This window comes from Rhinolophus ferrumequinum, chromosome 10, assembly GCF_004115265.2.
Source record: "Rhinolophus ferrumequinum isolate MPI-CBG mRhiFer1 chromosome 10, mRhiFer1_v1.p, whole genome shotgun sequence".
NCBI classification, from domain to species: domain Eukaryota; kingdom Metazoa; phylum Chordata; class Mammalia; order Chiroptera; family Rhinolophidae; genus Rhinolophus; species Rhinolophus ferrumequinum.
The window spans coordinates 26,792,246-26,816,377 of NC_046293.1; the positions used below are offsets into that span (position 1 = coordinate 26,792,246).

The following is a 24,132-nucleotide window of genomic DNA, read 5'->3' on the forward strand; positions in this document are numbered from 1 at the left end:
TCACTGCTGCAAAACCTGCCTTGGTTTCCAGTTACATTTAGAACCATTCTGAGCTGTCAGTATGAGCTGCCGTGCATTGTAAACATGGTAACCCTCTGCAACCTCATTCTCTATTGCCTTTTGTTCTGCCGTTGCTCTATAGGTCTTGCTATTCTTAGGACACTGCAACTGTGCTCCCACCCGAGGGCCTTTGCATTTGCTGCCCTTCAGCCTATCAAGTTGTTCCTCTAGATTTTCCCATGACCCGGTCCCTCACCTTATCCCAGTCTTTGCGCAACTGTCACCTCCCCAGAGAAGCTTCCCTGACAGCTCTATCCAAAATGGCCCCCTCTGTCATTCCCCATTTCTTTTACCCCTGCACTGTTTCCCTTCACAGCACTTTTGACCGCCTAATTTGTAATTTTCAAAAATTGGGTGGTGACCCGGAAGTGTCTATTTAAAAAGGCAATTGGTAATTGTCTGTGTGCTGAGGTGAGGCTTGATGCCCAGTGGGTAGACTCTAAAAGTCTTTTGGGCAAGAGCATGTGCCCCAAAAGAAATCCTGTGGTCTCCTGCTTGGAAGGAGACAAGATGGGAAGGCGTGTGAGCTTTTATCATTCATTACGCAGAGTTCCACTGAATTCCCCTGTGTTCTCCTTGTCCTTGCTGTCTCCTGGACCTGGTACTGTCTCACTCAACCTCATTCAAGTAAGCAGATGTCCTGGCATCTAGCAGAAGGAGTACCACTGGGCTGGGGGAAGATGGAATACAGACATGCCACAGATCCTTTTATTGGTAGCCTCTTCTGCTCCCCTCCTTCCTTCAGAGATACTTGGGAGCTCTAGTTCTGAGGTTTTTTTAAGGTTCTGTTAGGAAAACCAGTTTGTTTCTTGTTGGTGTCTCCCCCTGCAGACAGGCAGGGGTCAGCTGTTCCACACTGTTAAGTTGGATACCAATTGTCCGTCTGCTTTCCATCCTCTAAAATTTTGTGTACCTCTCTCAACTGCCATTGTTTCTTCTCTCATACTGTCTCTTTCTGCATTTATACCGTTTTTATTCCTCTGCTGTGGTTTAGCAGGCTCTTAGACAGAAGCAGGGATAGACACAGATATGACTCATCTATTTAGTTACACTTGAGGCTAAGTGCATGGACACAGCGCTACACGATGCTTTGAAAGCATAAAGTGCGGGAACTTGGCCTAGTCTATGGCATACGTTTAAGAGGAGACTTAAAAGCTTAGTAGGAGTTAATCGGGAAAAGAGGTGGTAGGATTATTTCTGGAAAGGGGAACAAGATGTGTAAACACGCCGAGACTAGAGGAGGATTTGGTCTTTAAGAAAAGGAAATGCCCTCCACATGATATTTGGTGAATTTGTTGCAGAACTTCAAGGGGTGAAGATGGTGAGGTAGAAAGAGGCGAAGTCACGTTAACGATTTTAGTCTTTATCCTAAAAACAAGCAGCCGTGACTGTGTGACCTGTGTAACCTTGGTTCTTCTTTTGTAAGCCAGGCGAGGGAATCTCTACAGAGTTGTGAGCATTAAATGGCGTCATGGATACACTATATCAACTTAAAATCGTCACACTTGTTTGCTGAATTTGATCTTTTGAGAGAATGACAAGTCACTGTAGCCCCTCAGAACAGTTGTAATCAAAATGTCAAGTTGAGGAATAATCCTGGAAGTCAAGTTAGTGAAAGATAGAAGGAAACAATGGAGGGGCATTGTTACGGGACCCACAAGTCTAATGAAAGGGAAGTTTCACACCTCAGACTAAGGTTGACTTTCACGATGGTATAAAGGTTAAAGGGTAAGAATTCGATGGTATTCTAGCGGCACTTCTTACGAACACTGCATGAAGATTACGAAGTTTATGAGCTGTGTTTCCTTATACCTCAGAGGTGGGCAGCTCTTTCAGGATGAAGCGGAATATCTCTTTCCCAGCCACTGGCTGCCAGAAACTCGCTGAAGTGGACGATGAATGCAAACCTTTCATGAGAAGCGTATGGCCACAGAAGTTGCTGCTGACGCTCTGGGTGAAGAATGGAAGGGTTATGTGGTTCGAATCAGTGGTGGGAATGACAGACAGGGTTTCCCCATGAAGCAGGTGTGTGTGTGTCTTGACCCATGGCCGTGTCCACCTGCTCCTGAGTAAAGGGTGTTCCTGTCATAGACCAAAGACGACTGGAGAAAGAAAGCACAAGTCTGTTCGGAGTTGCATTGTGGATGCCAATCTTAGTGTTCTCAACTTGGTCATTGTAAAAAACAAAGGGGAGAAAGCTATTCCCCCCGCCCCATGGCTTGGGGCCCAAGACCACTAGAAGAATCCACAAACTATTCATTCTCTCTAAAGGTGACATCCGCTAATCTGTTGTGAGAAAAAACCCTAAACAAAGAAGGTAGGAAACCTAGGACCAAAGCATCCAAGATTCAGCGTCTTGTTACTTCGTGCATCCTGCAACACAAACGTTGGTGTATTGCCCTGAAGAAACAGCGTACTAAGAAAAATAAGGAAGAGGCCGCAGAATATGCTCAACTTTTGGCCAAGAAAATGAAGGACGCCAAAGAAAAACGCCAGGAAGAGATTGCAAAGAGACGTAGGCTGCCCTCTCTGAGAACTTCTACCTCTAAGTCTGAGTTGCATCAAAAATGAGATTTTCTAAGAGTAACAAATAAATAAGCTCAGACATTAAAAAAAAAAAAAAAAGTTTACGACTTGGTGGTTGGGAACTAAAGAGGACCAGGCACACAAAAAAGATGGATAGCTCTATACATCTGTGTCCTGGGCAATGTAAGTTGATAATGAAGCCGTCATCTTAGGTCATTTTGTAAAAAAGATGTTCTGCTGATGTGCCTGGCAATGTGCGAAACACTCTTGATAATAGACAGTAAAATATTAAAGAGGAGGCTTTTGTCTTCATGGAACTTTTACGCTATAATATATATATTTTTGAGTTGTAATATATTTTATTATTTTAAAGAATTGGCCAGAGTTGCACCTTCAGGGCAGGGATAAATTGACTGGTTTCAGGCCTCTGAGATTTGTGACACACATACTTGGTCTTTTTCTGCCTGTTGCCAGCCAGCACCGAAGCAGCTGATGAGCTCAACACTGTGAGCCCACCCTTTGAGCGTAGAAATCAGCCTTAACTCAGGACCTGACATTTCTGAACAGGCCGAACATTTCTTAAAGGAAAGCAGCGACTTTTAAGCATCACTTGATAGGGTTCTACCACCAATCAAGTCAATAAATGGAATTGTCACATTGGCGAATGTTCTTGGGTTTCTAGAATTTATTCTGGCTCTTAAAGATGTGGGCAGATTCTGAGGCCCACCAGTTTCAGGTTGCCGGGTAAATGTAGGCTATAAAGTTATCTATAAAGAGGCACTGTGGTTCACAGGCAATTGATGGAACTGATGTAATTGTATTGCTTTTTACAGCTCCGTAGAAATTACTTGCAGCTGTAAATTGTAGTAGAAACAGGCATCCATTTCATTTTGATCTTAGAGAATTTCAAAGAAAATAAAATGCACACTAGAGAGTAGGTGGGTTTTGATAGCATATTTCAAACATCACTTTTTATTAAGCACTTGCAGAAATGTGTAGAGAAAATTGGTAGAGTAAAGAAAAGTACGGGCAGATTCACATGGGGTTTCAATGAACGCGTGCATGGTCAGGCTGCCAGTTAGGAACCAGTGGCTCTGGGAAGGGATCTCTATGTTTGCCGGGTTCATTAGGCATGAGCAGGTGAGGCTCAAGGCTGTTAGGTTGACAGCTGTACCGTGAAACCTCAGAATTGAAAGTTTTTTTCATTGCTGAGCCTGTTGAAAGGTGGATAGAGGAAAAGGATAGTCTCATAATAAAATAATATGTAAAGACTAACCAAATACCCTGCTTTAGGTTTTACTCCCCGGCAGGCAGGAACACATCATGTTTAAAGAGGGGAGGCTTTACCTAAACCTATCTATGTAAACTACCTTCCCAATGCAATAGATGCACCTGTCTAGAGGTGTCTTTGTTCCTAGAGCAAAGGATGTTTGATTGGACTGACAGATTTAATTTCTTTTTTGGAAAAAAAAATAATAATTGTAGGTGGTATCAAGTCACCTGTTCACTTGCCCCAAGAACTTTTGCAAAAATAGGAATTCCTTTTTGAACTTGAGGAACGAGTTATTTGACCTACTTTTTTTTGTACTTTGGCACATTCTTCTAAAGTGATAGCAGCATACATTTTTCTCTTTGATACCCTGCAGCTCCCTTCCCCAGTGGTCATCAGCGATATGCCCACTCATAAATCAGGGAAAGGATCAGGAAAGAGAAACAAACTTCACTTGAAAAAGAATACCTAGAAAGCATCCTAGAATTTTCAATATAAGTCACTTTCTTGTCGGCAAAGTTAATTGTTCTCAAACATTTGATAACAAGGATGGCATACCTAGTTCCATGCAAAATCTCCGGTATATGACAGATGCAAGGTGAATGGAATTGGTCCCCACAAACTATTGTGTCATAGATTAGCGCCAGCTTTACCATGACTTTTATATTTTTCTCTACAATTCCAGCCACACCACCTCCACCCATCCACCACCCATGGCCCCCATAGGATACAATAAGAATAAAAAAATACCTGACAAGTTATACTAGAAAGCTACACTGAAGAGGATTAGAGCAGGCAGTAAAGTACTAAGAGAAAACAACAGAGGAGAGTAGGGTACCTAGGAAAAATAAAGGAGTACTTGGAAGAGGAAGGATAGTAGAGAAGTGTGACTTCAGGGAATTCATTGATAGCTGGATGACCTATTTTAAAATGGTAGTGAGTGAGTGAAAGAGAAGCTATAGGTAAAGGGATGATGGAATGTGCAGTGGTCAACAGGAGGAAGGAAAGGAGGGAGAAAAGTACCGCAGAGTGAGAAGGAAAAATACACAATGAACATAGGAAAGAAATTGAAGTGATGTGAAGGAAAAGGGAGAAAGACAGTTGCAAGTGGGGAGGAATAAAAATAAACAAGTAAAATAGGAATTAAGTTTCCGCTGTGTTCAACCACAGCTATAGAAGAAGCATATATCAAAAATTTTCTATTCTCATGAAAAGGAGAGTGATATGGACAATCCAAAATAATGGATCATTTCTAAATCATTAGTATGGTTTGACTTAGGGTATGTTTTTATAATTATGTTAAACTATATAAAGGTATTTTTGTTGTTTTAATAACGCAGCGAAGCCACGGAAACAGGGTTGATTAAGTAGAACCAGCTCTTTCTCCCTAGTTTAGTTCCTTTCTGAATCCTCCTGTGGGCTGGGAGGGATCAATATCTGCAGATGTCCCTTAGTCTACTTGTATAATTAGGCCATATCCCCTACTCACGCTCCATAAATCCTAACCTCAGCGATTGCTTGGAAACTGGGAGGAAATAGAGCATTTCACTGAAAACCTTCTGGGGGCTGACCCTGAGCATGGGTAGTGAACCCCAACCCCCTTTTCTCCTGATTCTTTCTGGACTATGGTGTTCCAGAGCCAGAATCCACAGAGGGGTTAAAAGTGATAAAATAGCCCCATGTCTCATGTAGAAAATTCATGAATGTAAATTCATTGAAGAAAAACACTTCTTTACTTCAGAAAGAACACAGAAGCCTAACAGTTTAAATGCCTTTTCAAAGACCTAGAAAGAGCTGGGCATGACTTCAGTCTGGAGGGTGCTCTGGTGAGTGTCTGTGCCTTTATGAGGGTCTGCGTGCCGCGATCCAGGGTTTCTAAATGTCATAGAGTCTGGGGAAAAGCGTAAGTATGAATTAGTGTGAGAGAAGCCACCCTACAACAAAACTACCTGTTGTGTCTTGAGGTTCTAGTCGGCAAGATCGAACATAAAACTTGTACGATTATCACCATTAGCAAGATCCACACATCAGATTTTCCTCTCTGCTTCTGATTATTGTTAATCTGGAAAGCTGGGTTGGGTTCATCTTTAATAACAACAGGCACCTTCCGGGAGATTTGAAATTATTCTTTTTCCTTTGCTGCTTTTAAAGATTTATTTCAGAACTCTTGGGGTTAGAAGGACGTTTCAGGTCTTCTAGTCTCCCCTGGCTGGTACTGGCATTCCACCTGTGGCACCACTGAGTGGTGACCCTCCACTTTCTGCTTGGACACTTCGGTGGAGTGGACCTTACTGTCTCCTAGGCAGTCTTGTCATTTTTAAACAAGACCAATTGTCAGACAGTTTCATAAATTCTTAGATTCATGACATTTAGTAAAACAAAGCCTCATACCACTTCCGTAGTGGTGGTACAGCAAATAATTGGTCCCCTGTGTTTTTTCTTCTCCGACTCTGATCATTGCCCGGATATTGTTTATTACAGGACCTTAATCTCAACCACGCTGTCTGCCTTTACCTTGTGTTCCAGTGGTATCTAGAATATGGGACTCATTTAGAATCTAACTAAAAGTGAGAAATGCTCTGTTTCCATCAATACAAAGCTTGTCAATCGATAGGAAAAGGAAAGGCAGTTGAGCAAAGGCTGGTGATACTTCCAAGAAGCAGTGTCTTTTGGAACATCCAATGGTGACCCTGCCACTGGAGTTACCTGCTTATCTGTCTGGTTTTAGAGTTTCCAGAAAAGACTTGCTGCCTTCAGAATACTTCCTGGCCCTTCCTTTGGTTTCTGGATTTCTACCCTTAGCACTTTACTCCTCAAGAATGGGTTTTTGTTTTGTTTTGTTTTTTTCTTAAAACAAAAAAACCCATAGACCAGGGAGATGGCTCATTAAGCTCTGGACATTTCACTTAAGCATTAATCATTTTTAGATCCCTTCCTGGAAGCGGGTTTTAATGGGGTGAAGGGAGCGGGGGAAACAAGGATGTGTAGATCACTAGGGCACAGGTTTCAGGGTAAGTGTGGATAGGGAGGAATAAAGAAAAAGAAAGGTAACATTTCTGAGTGCCTGCTGAGGATCCAGCACTTTCACACATGCAATTTTCACAACAATCCCTGTTGAGTTGAGATCTACTTTTTACAGATGAGTGAATAGGAGACGAAGTGTCCTGCCCAGGTCATATGCTAGTCAGGGAGAGCACTGGGATTTAAACCAGAGCTGCCTAAACCAAAGCCTGAGCTCTCTTTTTATTCTGTGATGCCATCCTCTAAGGGAAAAAGACAAAGAACTGGAAAGCTGAAATGGAATTTGCCTACTTCAGAATTTTGCTTAAGACTAGCCCTGTCTAAAAGCAACACTTTGAAATCATATGCATTGTGGCAGTAAAAACGTCCTGATGCTAACTAATTTTAAGTCTTGCCTTTATCTCACATTTATATAACACTATGAAATATTTTACTTGTAATGAGGCATTTGTTTATAAGGAAGCTTTCTCCACTTGATCAGAATACTTTTTATTTTCTTATTTCTTATTATGGATATTTCCCCTTTTGGGGGAAATGGACAGTGTTCACACTCTTCACGTGAATCTTGCACAAATCTTGCGTTCTTACCAGAAGGCTGGTGAAGGTCAACTCTGAGGGCCCTTGCACCTCTAATTCCTTGGAGTATTTTGGCTGTATGCTGTTACACTAGATCGCAGGAAGCAGACTGCTGATTTTCTGCACAGGTCCCCTTAGGGAATGACGGGAATAATTCTCAGGTATCTCCCCACATTAGTCATGGCAACCAAGGCAGCAAAGTCCCTTTAACTCCCTTCCTATCACCAACACTCACTCTCTCATATATATTTAATGTTTGTCAAGGACTATTTCCTACCTCTCACTTTGACACTTTTGGGAGAGCATTGGGGGTACACAGCCTTTGGGTGAATTTCCCAGTTTTCCTGAAACAGGCCACCATCAAATAGACTTTGGGAGAGGATCTAGTGGGAGGCAGGTCTGTTTCCGCCCCCCACACAGTATTCTTTTGCAGCAACCACAAAACTACGCTTTCTCTATTAAGTACACATTCTAGGACTCTAACAAAAGGCTTCTGTGAGCCTGAAAGCAGCAAGGGAGGGTTCAACGTGAGGGACGGAAGATTTAAAGGGTTTCATTTCTTCCTTGCTGAGGACTGTATTGTGTTTGAATGCAGTTTGGAATCTGCTTCCCCACCACAAGGGGAAATAGAAATCTGCCCTAAAGCTGCACAGGGACCCTGGCGGGTCTTTATCCTCATAGCTTAGTGATTTCCTGCCACCCAAGCAAGCTGCCGGGTTCCCCTACATGCAGGAGGCTCCAGGAAGCCCGGCGGGTAGCATGTGGGGATGGGGCTCTGAGTTCACCAGTGTGACCAGCATCCCTTTGCTGAGCAGCACCTCAGCCAGGCCCCCAGCCTCCAGCCAGAGCTCACAACTGCAGCTAACCTGCCTTCTGGCGTGTGGGTTTCATTGTTTTAGAAGAGATACAGGAAGTCAGAATTTTTCATCCTTCCCAACTGGGGAGAATTGAATTCTAAAGAGAAAGTAACTAGCACTGAAAAGAATGTCCTCTCCCCTCGGCAGCGCACCCAGAGGGCACACCGTCCTGCCATCTTGCATTTGACAGAAACCTGCTTTCCTGCCGAATAGTACCAGGCACTGGGAACCATGGGTTTGGCTATGCTGCCAAGCTCTTGCTTTTTCAGTAGCAGAGTTAATGTGGCCATGACTCAGAATTATGGGACCCCAGATGCTAAGGAAGTGAACTAACTTCTTTTGGGCTCACAGCGGACTCGTAGTCAACAGAATAGGTTTCATGTTCTAATGAAACAGCGTAGAAACTCAGTCCTTGGTGGCTAAGTGGTATGTGGTGTGATTCTGATTCTCTCCCTCTCTATTCCTCTTCTTCCGTCTCTCCTTCATTACCTCCTTTCTTTCCTTTCCTTTCCTTTTCTTTCTTTCCTCCTTCCTTCCTTCCTTCCTTCCTTCCTTCCTTCCTTCCTTCCTTCCTTCCTTCCTTCCTTCCTTCCTCGCTTCCTTTCCCTTCCCTTCCCTTCCTTTCTCTCCTATCTCTCTCTCTCTCTCTCTCTCTCTCTCTCTCTCTCTCTCTCTCTCTCCCTCTCTCTCTCTCTCTCTCTCTCCCCCTCTCTCCCCTCTCTCTCACATCAGAGCTAAGAACTGTAATTCCAGCCCAAATTCCTCTATGAAAGGGTCCTTCTGAATATGACCTTGAAAAGATTTCTTGTGATATGCTCATCCACAGTTGCATTTTGTTCCTGGGATTTAGGAAACACTGGAGAAATCTTCCACTTCATTTAGGGAGAGTCTGTATAGTTAGTGGATCGGACCTCGGGTAACAGCATTCACAACAATAATGCGAAGGACTCCACCTGCAAAATAAAAACTTGGTAATGAAGAACAACTTACAATTATAGAGCATTTTTCTTCTGAGGAATACAACGCACTTCCTTGTAAATTCTGCCCTATTCTCACAGAGCATGAATTACTTCCTAGAAATGATTTAGGCTCTTGGAAAATGCATTGATTCTTTTAACCATCGTGATTCCAGTTACAGTAAAACCCCTATTATCTGATTTTCTGTGAATCTGTAAAGCTATTATTAACTGGCACATTATATATTTCACCAGTACAATGACAGCTGATGTTTATAATGATGACCTTGGATTTCTGAAAGATCCTGAATTACCCACTCAGGAATCAAAGAAAGATTAAATTGGATTCAATAGAGTTTTTTAATGTTGTGTCTATTTTATTATATTCAAATCCTTTTTAGAGAAGTCCAAGTGTATATCCACTACAATTTTCCAGGGTAGCACCAATTTAAAATATTTTTTCTTAGAATTGTAAACCAAACCTTGTAAAAAAATAATTTCAATATTTGGGTCTAAACTACAGATGATTAAATCTCAAACCTGACGGAAACAAAATTTCTTTTTGGGGGCTGGTGTAGCAGATAGAAAATATCCTAAATACAATCACCAAAGTGTGGGACAGATCACCCCAAAACACTCCCCACTGTTCCTCTTTCAGATCTTAGCCCATCTCTACGTATGTTTCTGGGTTTGACACCATCATTCAGAGGCAGACAGTAGTTTAGCATTCACATCATATGGCTCAGATCGATGGTTCTCCTTCTTGAGCTATGCAACTCTCTCTCAGGCTTTGTGAGATGTGCTTTGTATCATTTTCCTTCAAGGAAACCTTACATAGAAAACTAAATGCAATACACAATGAGGAGACTTTGACCGAGACATTAGAATTCTACAAGCATCTAGGAAAGGGGTTGGGACAAATCCCACCCAGGGGAAGAGATGCCAGCAGAATGCCCCTACCCCACTACCTTTGCTTTGCATCACACTCTTCCCTGGGAAGCCTGACGCATGCTGCCTTCAGGGTAGCATGGTCCAGGGGCAGGGACCTCAGTGCTGCTTCTGCAAGTTAAGCTCAGAAAGACAAGAGCTGGAGCCCAACAAGAGAAGGAAACAGAAGACAGAAAAGGATGTACTCTGCTCCTCTGTGCTCTATCACACACTTAGCTGGAGAAGTCAAAGCTTACCATGAATAGGATACCTACTTATCAATCAATGGTGCCATATAGTAATGTTGAAGATCCTCTCTATCCATGGCTTCATTTGATCTCACGACAGCCCTGTGGTATGGGCTTGATAGAAATTGTTATTCCCACATCACAGATGAAAAAACAGGCTCAAAGACCAGGAGTGCCTTAGGTAAGTCCTCTCCAAACAGGGCAGGTGACTAAAGCACAAGGTTTCTAATTCCTTATCCATGATTCCCTGATGGAATAGGTCACCCTTTAGGTGACTGGTCCCCCATGGCCCTATTGTAAGCAGGTAGATGGGTGTGAAGAGGACCTGACAGGATGCTGACCCACAAGGCCACCTTTACTTTTAGAGTTCAGTTTGATGAACCCTAGACTGAGAGCCAGAAGATCTCAATTCTAGTCCTGGCCCTGCCTCTAAGTAGTTAAGCAACTTTGAGCAAGCCAATTAACCTCCTTCCCTTCTGGTTGCTTAGCTGGAAATAAGAATAGAAAGGTCTACACTGCGGACCCACCTGGCTATTCTGAAAGCCAAATAAAGTGTTTGAAAGCCCTGTGTTGCCAGATATAAGGTCACATCTCCATTTCTCATGATTTGGCTCAGAGGAGAAGGACATCCATGTGACACAGCAAATAAGTTCATTTGGTGGGGGGCAGAGAACAGTAAGCTGATTAGAGTAGAAGTGCCTGGAACCTGCGATCATAAAGTTTGAAACTCAAAAATGATGTAAAAGTTCCATTATGGTTTCTGCTTTGTGTGTGTGTGTGCGCGCGCGCTATTTATCACCTCTGAGGATGATGTGTCCAGTCTTTTCTGGGTGGTGGGTTATAAAAGGACTTCACAATTAGGTGACCCTTGAGGAATCTTAGTATATTTTGAAGTGTGCATGTTTTACCTGGCAGAAAACAAATAGCCCATCCCAGGCAGAGGGGGTAGGTAGCCTGTGCAAAGACCAGAGAACACAGTGCCTCTAGGAATTGCAAGCATGTCCGTATGCCTGGAGCTGGGTCAGCCAGAGGGCGGCATGACAAGTTAGGCAGGAACTTAGGTGGCCCTAGGAAGCTTCTGAAAATGTTTAAGCAAAGCAGTAACGCAGTCAGCTTTATGTTTTAAAAAGATTACTGCCTCAAACCCGGTGCTCAGCTACCTGACCTTTTTGTTTTTATTGGATACAAGAAAGATCTGAAGATCTACAAAGACTAATGAGCAGAGAATCAGAAGTTGTCCTGCCCCCTGCACCTCCCTCCACGTGCCTGCAGTCAGCCATCTTTCTCTGTCTAAGCCGAAGGATGGTGGGGCACCCGGAGCTGGGAGCTGACTAAGAAAGGGTGGGGAGTAGTTGGCTGTAGGGTCTACACTACTGTTGACAATTTGATAGCACTAAGTCACTCAAATTAAACTGTCTCCTGCTTTTCCTTTGATATTTCAATGTAGTAAATGGAAAGTTTGACCAGACGCCAACTACTTTCCATCCTTCCATTGGACTCACAGCCCACTTAGAATTCAGATGTTCGAAGTCCTAAGCCAGCGAGAGCATGTGCTATTCCCGTCCTTAGGGTGGGTGGAGGGGCTGTACTCTTCAGCCTTTACAACCATCTGGTGATGTGCTGTGACACTGGGGGCCTGAGGGACCTGAACTTTGGAGTCAGACAGACTGGGCTGTGCGTGTTGGTTCATCAGTTATTTAACCCCTCTGCCCATGTCTGCATTTTCTCATCTGGAAAATGGGAACAGTAATCTCCACTTGCCATTGCTTTTGTGAGGACCAAACAGATAGTATCGTCAAAGTTCCAGATATATAGTAAAATCTCAATTTATGTTTTTCCTTCAAATACCAGAAGTTAATATTCTTTCAGTAATTATTCTCTTAGAAGCAAACAAAAGAGACCCAGTGTGTGTGATGCTCCTACATCTGCTCTACTGTATTATGGAAATTGAAGAAATAGGAATTAATGATGAAGTATATCAGAAAGGAAACTGTCTCTAAGATGCCAAGCAAGGGAAACTTAGGAAGGAAGAGCCAATACATAAATCAAGTGATTAGGGGTCGAAATGTTCTGTACGCCAGCCTAATACAACTCCAAGGACTAATTTCAACTGATGACCCCAGTGCCTACTCAACCAATAATTCATATGCTTTTTGAGCCAGAAAGGTACCACTTATAATGTATATTCAATTTTAATACACAAATCATTATTACTTGTCAAAAAGACTTCTTGCTCACTTCGTGGCTGCAAACAGTACACGTTGGCCTGCCACCATGCCAAGTCAAGTTCATGAACACTACCAGGGTGGGTTCCATGGTGGGGCACCAAATCAAACACAACTGGACTTGCATTTGGGGCTTATTACCTAGTAATAAGGGGAAAAGGCTTAAGCATGGGTAAATCACACAGCTTCTGGAAATTCTATATACAGTTTCAGAGTCCTCTGGAAGCAAAAAGATAGGAGAAAAGAAGGCTTCGTGGAAAGTATGACTTTAGTTCCAGGCCTTAAAGGAGGGATGAGTTTCTGCAGGCAAAGACGGAGGGAAAGTGTAGTACAATCAGAAGTAGCAAGCCGGTGAGCAAAGGCACTCTGGGGAGTGCCCAGACCTGGCAGGGATAGGGAGTATCATGTAGAAAGTCTTGGGGATCCAAGGGGAGACAGGTCAGGGTGTTGAATGCCTCCTTAAAAGACTGATTTTATTATGTATGCTTTTGGTGTGGAACCTTGACAGTTATTAATCAAAGGAGCAGTGGGAATGGCTCTTAAGGAAGATTTCTCTGGGAACATTATATATTCTCACTGCATAGGTTTTTGTGGTTTTTAGACCAGTGACAGTGTGGAGCTTGGTATCTCTGAGCCTACAGTCTGCATTTCCAGAAGAGAGTTGGTCGATTTTTGCTTTGTTCACTATACATCCCTCAGCTGGACACGGCTCTTCAAGCCTTAGAGTCCCTAGTCAGCGCTCTTCTATTCCCTGCAGCTGTTCACTGCAGTCAGGAGCCGTGTTTTCTATCATCCCACCCCTTGCTCCTTCACAGGCGTCCGTCAGCATGCTCGTCCCCTCAGCTCATCTGCATTGTTGCCCAGGCCCACTGCTCCCTCCAGTCACAATGCGAGAGGTCTTCACTGCACTGCATACGGGACCCTTTCCCTGAGCTCGGGCTCCTCTACCCCAGTCTCCCCAGCTGGTTATCTTCTCTCTTCTCTACACTCAGCTTCTTTCTCATTTGCATTCGTTCCTTCCATCTTAAACCTGCCTAGACTCTCCGTCACTCTTCACTGCCACCCCATCTCTTTTTTCCTTCACAGCCAAGTATTTCAGAGTTACCCACACAAACTCCTCATTTCCTCACCTTCCATTATTAGTGACTCAGCCCATTGTGACCTGGTTTCTACCCCTGTCACACCTCTGTTCTGACTAGAATCACCAGATGCTCAATCCAGTGGACATGCTTCCCTCCTCCTCATCTTGACTACAGCACATGATGTGTCCAACTACTTCCTGGGACTCACTCTGTCCTGGCTTGCACCATAGCACTCTTCCCTAGTTTGTCGACGGCTGCCTCACTGTCCTTCAAGGATATATCTTTTGGGAATGGATTGGTTCTTAAATGTTTTCTTTAAATCCCATCTACTCCAGTGGCTTCAACAATTACCAGTATGATGGTGACTCCCAAATATCTTTTGTATCTAGCCTAGATCTCTCTCTTCAGTATCAGAGGCATGTATACAGATGCCTACTGGGCCTCTTCACCTAGCTGGTCCCACCCTCACTTCATTAAACATGGATTTTCTCCTCCGCAGCCCTCTGTGGGCTGGGATAGATGGACACCACCGTTAGTTGCAGGGATCAGAAGCCTGGATTTTGTTACTGACTGCTTCCTCCACATTAAGGTAATCCCCAGGTTCCATCCACTCTACCTCTGTCAAATCTTGAGCCCATCCTTTCCCTATTCCTTCTGCTTTAGTTCAGGCTAACAATATCTGTCATCTCCATTTCTATATCAGCCTTCTAACTGATCTCGTACCAGTCTGGCCCTGTTCTCATTATTCCGCCACTCTGCAGCTGGAGTGATCCTTCAAAAACAACATCTGATTGTGTTACTCCCTTGTTTAAAATCCTTCAGTGACTCCAAGTAGCCTTAATATGAAGTCTGAACTCCTTTAGTACAGCAGACAAGGCCCTTCATAACAATGGCTGACATTTATCAAGTGCTTAATCTATGCCAGGCCCTGTTCTAAGTGATAACACACGCCTCCACATACCGAACGCGCACAAGTCCCTGATGTAGCCCCTGTTACTATCCCAGTTTTACAGTTGAGGAAACCAAAGCACAGAAGGTAAGTACCTTGCCTAAGGTCCCACAGCTAGTAAGTTAGGGAGCCAAGCTTCAAACTCAGGAAGGCTGGCTCTAGGCCACACTCTTAGCCACTATGTCACACTGTCTTTCCTTCACAGGGCTTAGTTTCTCATTCATTCAAAACGATTTTTTGAATACCTGAAATGTGCCAGAGACTTCGTGAGGCATTGGGATATAGCAATAATCAAAACATGTTCCTTCACTGCTATCTTAGATTCTTGTAACTAATTATAGTAAAGCCCAAATATATTTAGTCAGGAATCTACCTGTGGAGCCATAGCAAAGACCGTTTGAAAGCCTCTTATTCAGAGACTGGATGTCAAAATAACTTTAATTATAGTAACAGTTGTTTCACTTAGATTTCCAGATTATAAAATTTCATTTGAAATTTTTTTTAATGTGCATATCCTTTGTTCCTCTGAACACCGAATGAATGAATGAATGAATGAATGAATAACAGCAGGTTAAGAAAACAAAAATCTGTGTACATTCTAGTGAAGAAAAAGAATAATAATCAAGATAAATAGTAAAATATATATAAAGGGGAAAAATAAAGCAGGAAAGAAGTTAAGGAGGAGCCAAAGAACAGATTTGTAGTTTTATATGGAACGTCTAGGGAAGACTTGAAGGAAGTAAGGGTATCTAGGAGAACAATACTCCAGCTAAAGAAGCAGCAAGTACAAAGGCCCTGAGGTAGGAATGTGCCTGGTATGTTTTAGGAACAGCAGAGAGATCAGTATGGCTGGAGCAGAATGAGGACGGGGAAGAATGGAAAGGGATGAGTGCAGATGGGGTTAGATCAAACAGAGCCCAAAAGGTCATTTTAAGGACTTTGACATTAACTCTGAGTGAGATGGGAGACCACTGGAGGATTTTGAGCAGAGGAGTGACATGTTTTCAATGGATCCCTCTGGCTGGTATGTTGAGAACAGACTGTAAGGGAACAAGGGTGGAAACTGGGAGACCAGTTAGGGAGCAATAACAATAATCCAGGTGAGAGATGCTGGTGGCTGGGACTAAAGCCACAGGGGTGACGAAAGTGGTCAGATTCTGGCTACATTTTGAAGGCAGAAGCAAGGCATTTGCTGATGGATTAGATGACTGTAAGGTGTGGGTCCTTGGCAACTGGAGCTGGCATTCTCTGAGAAGGGAGCGATCGGGAACGGCAGATTTGGGCTGGTAATAGCAGGACAGTTTGGGGCATAAATTATGTCGAACGTGCCTATTAAGCATCAGAACGGAGCTGCTCTCTCACTTCTCCTTACTAAAACCCAAGCTCATATGCATATCATTTTTGTCCTTCTGAACTACTCCAAGTCTCCCAAACTGGTTTTGCCTTTGTATCTGCTTTTCCCTCTGCCAAGAAAGCTGTCACCCCATCCTTCAGAAAGTCTTCCCTGGTCCTGCACTAATGCACGGACTTGTCGACCTCTCTTTATGTTCCTTTCTTCCCTCCCGGGCTTTAAAATCTATACGTCATTCACCTTGACGCACCCTGCGCCTCATACAAGGTGCAATACATAATGGGCACCTAATCAGTTAGATGGATGGGTGAGTGGGTGGAGGGAAAGACGGACAGTGGAGCGCTGAGCACTGTGTAGACCAAACCGTGTTTTGATGGGAGTGATGGGAATTCCCCTGGAACATTGCCAGCTGACACGCTCACCCCAGACCGAAAATGAAAAAAACAGCAGATGTCAGGAAATTTTTGTGTTAATCCTGACATGAGTGTTAGAACACTCCAGCACAGGTCCCCCTTTCCCGCACACTCTCCCCCACCTTCCTGCCCCAGTTCTGGCTCCTGGTCTTGTTAATCTAATCTCTAGCATCGGTGAGCATACACCCTCCACTTTACACATCCAGGTCTGTATGGGAAATTTTGTTATAAAACCGGAAGAGGGTTTAACCTAATGACGTGCTGCAAGCTTGCCTTCCACGGGCCTCCGGGTCTGCCAAAACGATCAGGCCTCATTATTTAGGAAGCTGCCTCAGCCAGGCATTACTAATTTGGGCATTTACTGATTCGGATGCCTCTTCAGGCAAATGAGCAATGAATGCAAAATGCTTTTGTCAGTGAATTGTAAGTGAAGAGAAGAGGGAGGGGTGAAGTAAAGGGAAGGTGAGAGAATGTTTGAGTTTTGCCTCATTTCCAGAAAGGACAGTCATTGCTTCCTGGAAGCTGCACTTGGCAACAGGCATGGCGAATGGGAAAGATTTATTCCCCTTTGCCAAGGCTCAATAATTCAGCCTGAGTATTTCAAGTCGATACATTTCTTGCAAAGTTTCCAAGGGCTGCATTAAAAAAGCCATTTTTTAAAATTATCATTATGTGGGAGCATCCTCTGAGGAGACTGGCATGTCAGGGATGAGTTGGGCCTTCCAAACACACAAAACGCTAATGAGAAAGGAGGCTCTTAAAAGCAGGAAAGCCGAGTGAGAGCTGACAGCAAGACCTGTCGCACTTGCAGAGCCTCTGGCGTTCCATGGCTTGTTGCTCTCTCGGGCTCTTTCTGAGGTGAGCAGCTGCCTGGCTCCTCCTCGGGCTGACGTGGGAAATTGGTGACTAATATAAAACTCCGTATTTCTTTGAGCTTCACTGTGTCACTGAGCATGAGATAGACTCCCCTGGGGAGATCGCCGTGATCTAGCATTACTGAGCTGTCGAGCCGACGCAAATTTTCTAGCCTACTGAGTCACTAACATTTTTGTGGATTTGAAAACACTTTGCAGTTCTGACTTCTAACATGCTTCGCTTTTTGGGATAGGAGGTGTAGAAAGAGGTTGAGTGTCTTTATTGTTGTCATCATTGCTGTTGTTTTTAATCTCCACCAGAAACTCCTTCCATTTGGAAGTTTTATCTTCACTAGAATAGTTCCTTAGTCCTTTAAGTAAGGGAAGCCAGGTATTCCCTCCCTTGCGGTCCGATGCCCATTGAAGATCGCAGTCATTTTGTCACCTGTCCTCCCTCTGGGTGCTGTCTCTGTGCCTCGTTACTCTTTGGTGTGGTCAGAGATCCCTCGGATTCATTATCACACCTGTTTTACTGCCGCAAAACTGAGCAATAGGTCGCCAAGAGACGCAAAAAGATTGGTACTCTTTCTTTATGAGACACCATAGTGATGCTGTCCTTGCAAATATGTAATATTCTGGGACAGTCTGGGAAGATGGCATGGGCAGCAGCATCATTTTTAATCTCTTAGAACCCCCAGGTAAGAGCAGAGCACCTCAATAGCAAAACTGAAAACCCAGGGAAATGATATTATAAAACTCAGTGACAATATAGCCCCCAAGATACAATTGGGTTTGATGGACATCAGAACAGGAAAAGCCCCAAACAGCCCAAAGGTATTCAGTGGAAAACATGGAGTGTCCTTTTGAGAGGAGCAGCTGAAAGTGGAAATCTTTTTGCAAATTCCATGAGCAGTGAGTACAAGTGATCTCCAGCAAGGTTGAAAGGGTCTGGAGATCTTTAGTCTCTGAATTCTGGAACGAAGCAGCCAGGTCCTCCTTCCAGGACGACCCTACGCTGAGAACCTGCCGGGAGTGGAATCAAATTGAACAGGATAGGACCAACAGAGACTTAGGAAAAAGGTCCCCAAAAGGGAGTAGAATCAGAAAATCAGAAAATTTCAGCAACCATATATTTGAATACTCCATGAATACAGTAGAAGTTTGCAAAGTGAGAACCACGCCATGTTCTAGAAGTTCAGGAAAATGATTTTCACAGAAAACAAGCAATAGAAAAGCAGTGAGGTCCAATCCCATACAAGGTTTTTATAAGACAAATAAAAATAAGGAGCAGAGTAGCATTCTTAAAGAAAGCATGCCAAAACAACATGGTTTTGGAACCATTCAGGACTATAATAACCTACGTCCTAGTGAGCTAAAAGATGTTAAGAAAATCATATAAAACATGGGGAAAAAACATAAATCAGAATTAGGAAAACTTAAGAAGGAGATGAGAGAACTCAGGAAAGAATGAAAAATGAAAGCAATGAAGAGTACACCAGTAAGAATACAAGATGAATATATACAAAAGGTAATTTTTAAGAGAAACAGAGGGTGAAAGCTAGAACATTTTAAAACTTAAAAAAAAAAAAGGGTGTGGGGAGGACAAAGAGGGTAAAGAAGATTGAATATATGGTGACAGAAGACTAGACTTTCGGCGGTGAGGACACAATAGAGTATATAGATGTCGTGTTACAAAGTTGCATACCTGAAACTTATATAATGTTATTAATCAATGTTACCCCAATACATTTAGTTTTTTTTTAAATGAGATTAAAGAATTCAAGAGGAAGTGACAAATATTGAAGAGAGGCCAAGGAATTTCAGTATGTGGATAATAGGAGTCTTTCAAGAAGGAAACCAAAGCAAGCTTGTGTCTGCATGACTCTAGTCTCTGCCTCTGCCTTCATGGACCTTCTCATCTGTGTCTCTCCTCTGTATTTTCTCATAAGGACACTTGTCATTAGATTTAGGGCCCATCCAAATAATCCAGGATGATCTCATCTCAAAATCCTTAACTTAATTTCATCTGCAAAGACCTTTTCTCACAGATTCCGGGGGTTAATGATATGAACATACTGTTTGAGGGGTGGCAGGGAAGGAAGCGGGGATACCATACAACCTTCTATAGTCACTGAGCTAATAGAGGACAGAAACGGGGTTTGAATTTTATTTTATAATGAAGTAGCTAAAGGAAAATCTTAACATTTCCAGCAAATTAGCTATTCTTGCCAAGAAAAAAAAAAGTAGATAGCATGCTTTTATAAATAGCAGGACAGTAGGAGGTCAGGCTGCAGATCACCTGGAGACCCTCACCTGGTTCACTCCCTGCCCAGCCTCAGGGAAGCGTTTATACACTTTGTGAATGCACATTACTTGTGCCACCAGCCATGTGCCACTTATTCTGTTCATCTTTTTCTCAGACTCTCAAGTCAAAGTTAAAAACCAGACATGGTCTCTCTGCAGCACTCAAAACAATCACATCTATATTGTAGCACTCATACTTTTTCTAATGCAGAACTAAAAGCTCCTGTGAAGAGTCATAAACCATAAACAGCTACAGGCAAAAATGAGCAAAGTTTTTTTTTTTTTTCCCAACCATTCTGCCTCTAGGCTGCTCGGGACCCCCCACCATCCTTAAAATTTGAGGGTCCTCTCACTCATTCCTCTGAATCATCATCTGACTGCCTAACAAAGCTAGAGTGTGAACCGATTCTATTGATTTGGCGTGTTCCCTTTACTAGCTTCCCCTTCCACAGAGGTCTTCATGCCTTCATCCAAAGGAGGGAATACTATAAACCTTTAGACAGGATGACAAAGACAAAGAGAAAGATATTGTATGACAAGGGAGAGTCACTAGGTGCCCCTTTGGCCACTGAGGTGGTGCTCTCCATCTCCCAGCGTTGACAATCTCAGACCAGCCCAGGGCCAGCGGTAAAGCACAAAACAGCCTCCAGTTGCATGTCTGCTGTCCTGAAAGGGGGTATGGGGTTCTGTTTTGCTTTTTAATTTTCCTGATTCCAAGTGACCATCTTAAGCCCTGAAACCGGGAGATTAATAATCTTCACAACTCTGACATCAGGGAATATAACTGGTGAGAAAAAAATGACAACGTTTTTTAATGGGTAAATCTACGAAAGCCATTTCCCTGTGAATATTCTCAGTAAAGAAGGAACAAGGGGCTGAGGAGTGGAGAGCCGTCTGTGACACACACACACACATACACGTACGTGCACGCGCTCATGCACAGATGCAACACAATTATCTTTAAATAGAAGTCGCTTCTCCAAGTTTGATTTTTGTTTGTTTGTTTGTTTCATGAGGCATCTGCACCGCTGGTAAAATGATTTCATCCTGCCTGTGTTGCCAGAGTCAGTCTGCCCCCTCGTAATGCTGAATCAGCATCGCCCAGGCAGCCACAGAAAGGCACCCAAAGGGCCTTTGAAAACACCGGGAATCACTCTCCAAAGAGTCCGGGAAGAGGAGAAAGAAGGGCGAGGGGCTTTTGGAATTCTCCTTAAAAGGCATTTTCCAGAACAGCATTGTTGTATGATTTAGGTTGCTTGAACCCGTGGCCAAAGCTGCCTTGCGGGCCCTACATGTCCTTTCTGAGGTCTGCGGAGTTAACATGGTAAACACTTATCTCAAGTCTCCTTGACTTGGCCTCTCCCCACCGTGCACACAAAGCCTCCACCCCAAGCCTCCTGTTCACCTCACAGGATTCAGTGATAATGGGGACTGTCTCCATCCTGAGAAAAGGCAGCCTGCTTTTCAAAGTGTCCTTGGAATAAAGAGAACCCTGGAGGGAAGGGACCAGGCGCAGGGGAACCACACAAAGGAAAGCCCCTCCCATGCCAGTGACTGGGCAGACCAGGCCCCTTCCAGAATGAAAATGAGTTCTACTCTCCTTACGTTTTTGCAAAGGAATGTTCTGTAGGCTGTGGTGGGCACAAGAGAGGATCCTGTGTGGGGTAAAGGAGCAAGAGGGGAAAGAAAGGATGTTCATTCTTCTGGACTCAGACACCCATAGGAGATGATCTAAGTTTTGTAGATCATGTCAGGCTAACGAAATCTGTATGTTTGCTGTAGACCATCTATTTCCACTCAGGATTAAAAAAACCTTCTTGCTCACTCCATCTATCTGAAGAACATTTCAACTCTTAATATCTATTTTCCTACATTTTTTTTCTTCTTAAAAATGGGCTGCTTCGTGTGTGTAAATGTCAGCAAATTTGAAAATGAAATGCATCTTTCTGCCCTGCAGTATGGGAAATTCAGCCCTTAATTGCCTCTTTCCTTTAAAAAAATTTGTCTTTCAATAGAATTTCTTCTTGCTCAGCCCAGTTTCCTCCCTGCTCATAAATTAAGATAATTTGCAGTGATTAACCTTCACTAGTATGAATAAAAGCTTGCAATATGTTAGCAGTGATTTTTAAACTACCTGAAGAAGGGGCATTCCACACTTAAGGTAAGGTGTGTGCATTTCATAAGGAAATGACACCCAGAGTCAGCTTTCATCATTTTCTTGCCCCCCCCCACACACACACTTCAGAGTGAAAGGAGGACACCCTTCCTGACTCTCTCTTCCTCCCCCAAATATCAGGAGAGATGTATGTGTTTCTCTTCTCAAATCTAATTTGGTTGTTGCATTATATCGCTAGTATATATTATGAGACCCATTTGCATACATGAGGCTAAAAAATTCTAAGCTGATTCTCCAGGGGTCTATAGATAAACTTGAGCTAGTTCATAAACTTTGAAATTGCAGGCAAATATTGGTGTGCATGTGCCTGTGCGTTTCGAAAGAGGGTCAGTAGCTTTCCCTGCGTTCTTAAGGGGATCCTCCAAACCTTAAGAAGTACTGCTGTCATCTGTCCCCCTCCTGTCACCTGTCTTTTCACTATCACTTTAGTTAAAATGTTGACATTTTGTTCATCATTAGTTATATTTATTTTGGTTTTTAAAGAATGCGTTTGCCTATTGTTATTTTTTATGATTACGTAGTGTTTTGGCACAACTTTAAATTTTGCCCCTGAGGTGAGTGCCACACTTGCCTCACTCGTATCCCAGATCTGAGTGGGCTCCTAGTCTGAAATTCCTTCCTCCAGCGTCTCACCTGCTCCCGTCCTTTCGCTACACTTCCTTCTGAGCCATTTTCCCCATTTGCGCCTGCCCCTCCTCCAAGCCTTGTATTATTGGCCTCATAGCTCCTAGAGGAGCCCTTACACAGCTTACAGAACCATGTTCTTGTAAGTGAGCTGCAGAAAGTATTTCAGTCTTCTGGAAACATGTGACAAAGTGCAACTAATCTGCTCTCCAGTCTCTGTCCTACCCAACTCCCCAAATTTCACTGAGTGTTTCTTGTGTACCAGGCACAATGCAAAGTCTTTAGATGGATTATCTCATTTCATACTGAAATTTGCTGTAGGAGGTAAGTATTATTCTTGGCCCCATTTTACTGCTGGGGAAACTGAGGTTCAGAGATGTAACTTACTCAAGGCCACTGTAGATGGCAGGACCAGTATTTGAACTCAAGGCTGTCTGAGTCCAAAACCCAGGTTTTTATCTAAAATATTACATGCCTCTCACCATGTTGGGCTTGCTACCCAAAAGCAGAAATTAGAAGGAATCATAAGTCATGTTTGTGAGGGTGAGTGGCAGGCCCCAGGCCAGTTTTACTGTCAACAGGTTTGCTGATAACAACCCCTTTGTGGATAAAACTGAGTGAAAGCCAGAAAAATCCACAAAATGAAGTTTGTAAGAAAAACATTATTCGAGGGAATTAAATAGGACGTTGAATCTTAACATGAACATATAGTATTCTTCCTCTTGGGGTTTTAGCCAGAAGACATGAGTATAACCTTCCAACGTCCACTTGGAAACTGAGTGCTGAGATACTAGGTAACCTTGGGGACAAAAATAGGAAATGTTTTGTAACTTCCAATTCCCTAGTAACAGAAATTGTGTGTTGAAAGCAGTTTTGATCAAATAGCACATCCAAAGTTTGAGGCAGACCCAGAGGAATGAGAATGCTGGAGCTTTTGGGAGTGCATCCAAGACCAGTACATCCAAACCAGTGTGGGAGTCTGAAGGACATGACCTGGCCAGTGGGAAGGGAAAGGAGTCAGAAAATTCCCCTGGAAAGTGCTCTGGAAAGCAGCTTGAAGGGCTCTGATGATACTTTGTTTTATCGCGGAGAGTTTCTTTATTCCAGCGTAAATCCTGCCTACTGCAAGCCCTTTGCAGCGGTCAGAAGGTGCTCTCTGGGCATGCTCAGAGTTCTGGCTCTACAGCTAAACCTGACCTACCATAAGAAGTTTCTGGTTTATTGTTCCTGAAGCCTTTGCATTTTTACAGTGGGTTTTAGAGTGGAAAGGGCTTTTATATCTATTATTGCCTTTGATCCCCAGGAAGTTCACTAGACTGATACAGGAGAGCTCGAGCTGGAGTTGTGGTCCTAAGGCCCAGTGTGACCTTTGGAAAGTCCCTCAACCTCTTTGAGCTTCAGGTTTCTCCTACAGATACAGTTGTGCTCCTCACAGAGTAGTTGCTGGAATGACATGGGTGCAGAAGCGTCTGATACTAGTGAAGAGCCGCAATGACCGGAAGTGTCCTACTTGACGAGAATGGTGTCAGGTGGGATATGGGTGGCAGTGGCAGGCTGCAGAGCTGGCCCAGAGGTAGATTAGTGAGTAGTCCTGGGGCTCTTTGGCTGTGCAGTCTGGAATTACTGGGAGTGCCAAACATGGTATGAGCATCACTGAGCAATCCCCTTCTGCTATGTGCATGTGCATTTTAACTCTTAACACATGCACCTAAC

The 24,132-nt window shown here is 43.4% G+C and overlaps 1 protein-coding gene and 1 pseudogene across 3 annotated transcripts in view; both read left to right on the forward strand.

Moving 5' to 3' along the window:
• ETV6 (ETS variant transcription factor 6) overlaps positions 1-24,132 on the forward strand; it is a 223,750-nt gene that overhangs the window by 142,214 nt on the left and 57,404 nt on the right. The window lies entirely within an intron of this gene.
• On the forward strand, positions 1,898-2,631 carry LOC117028623 (40S ribosomal protein S6-like; annotated as a pseudogene).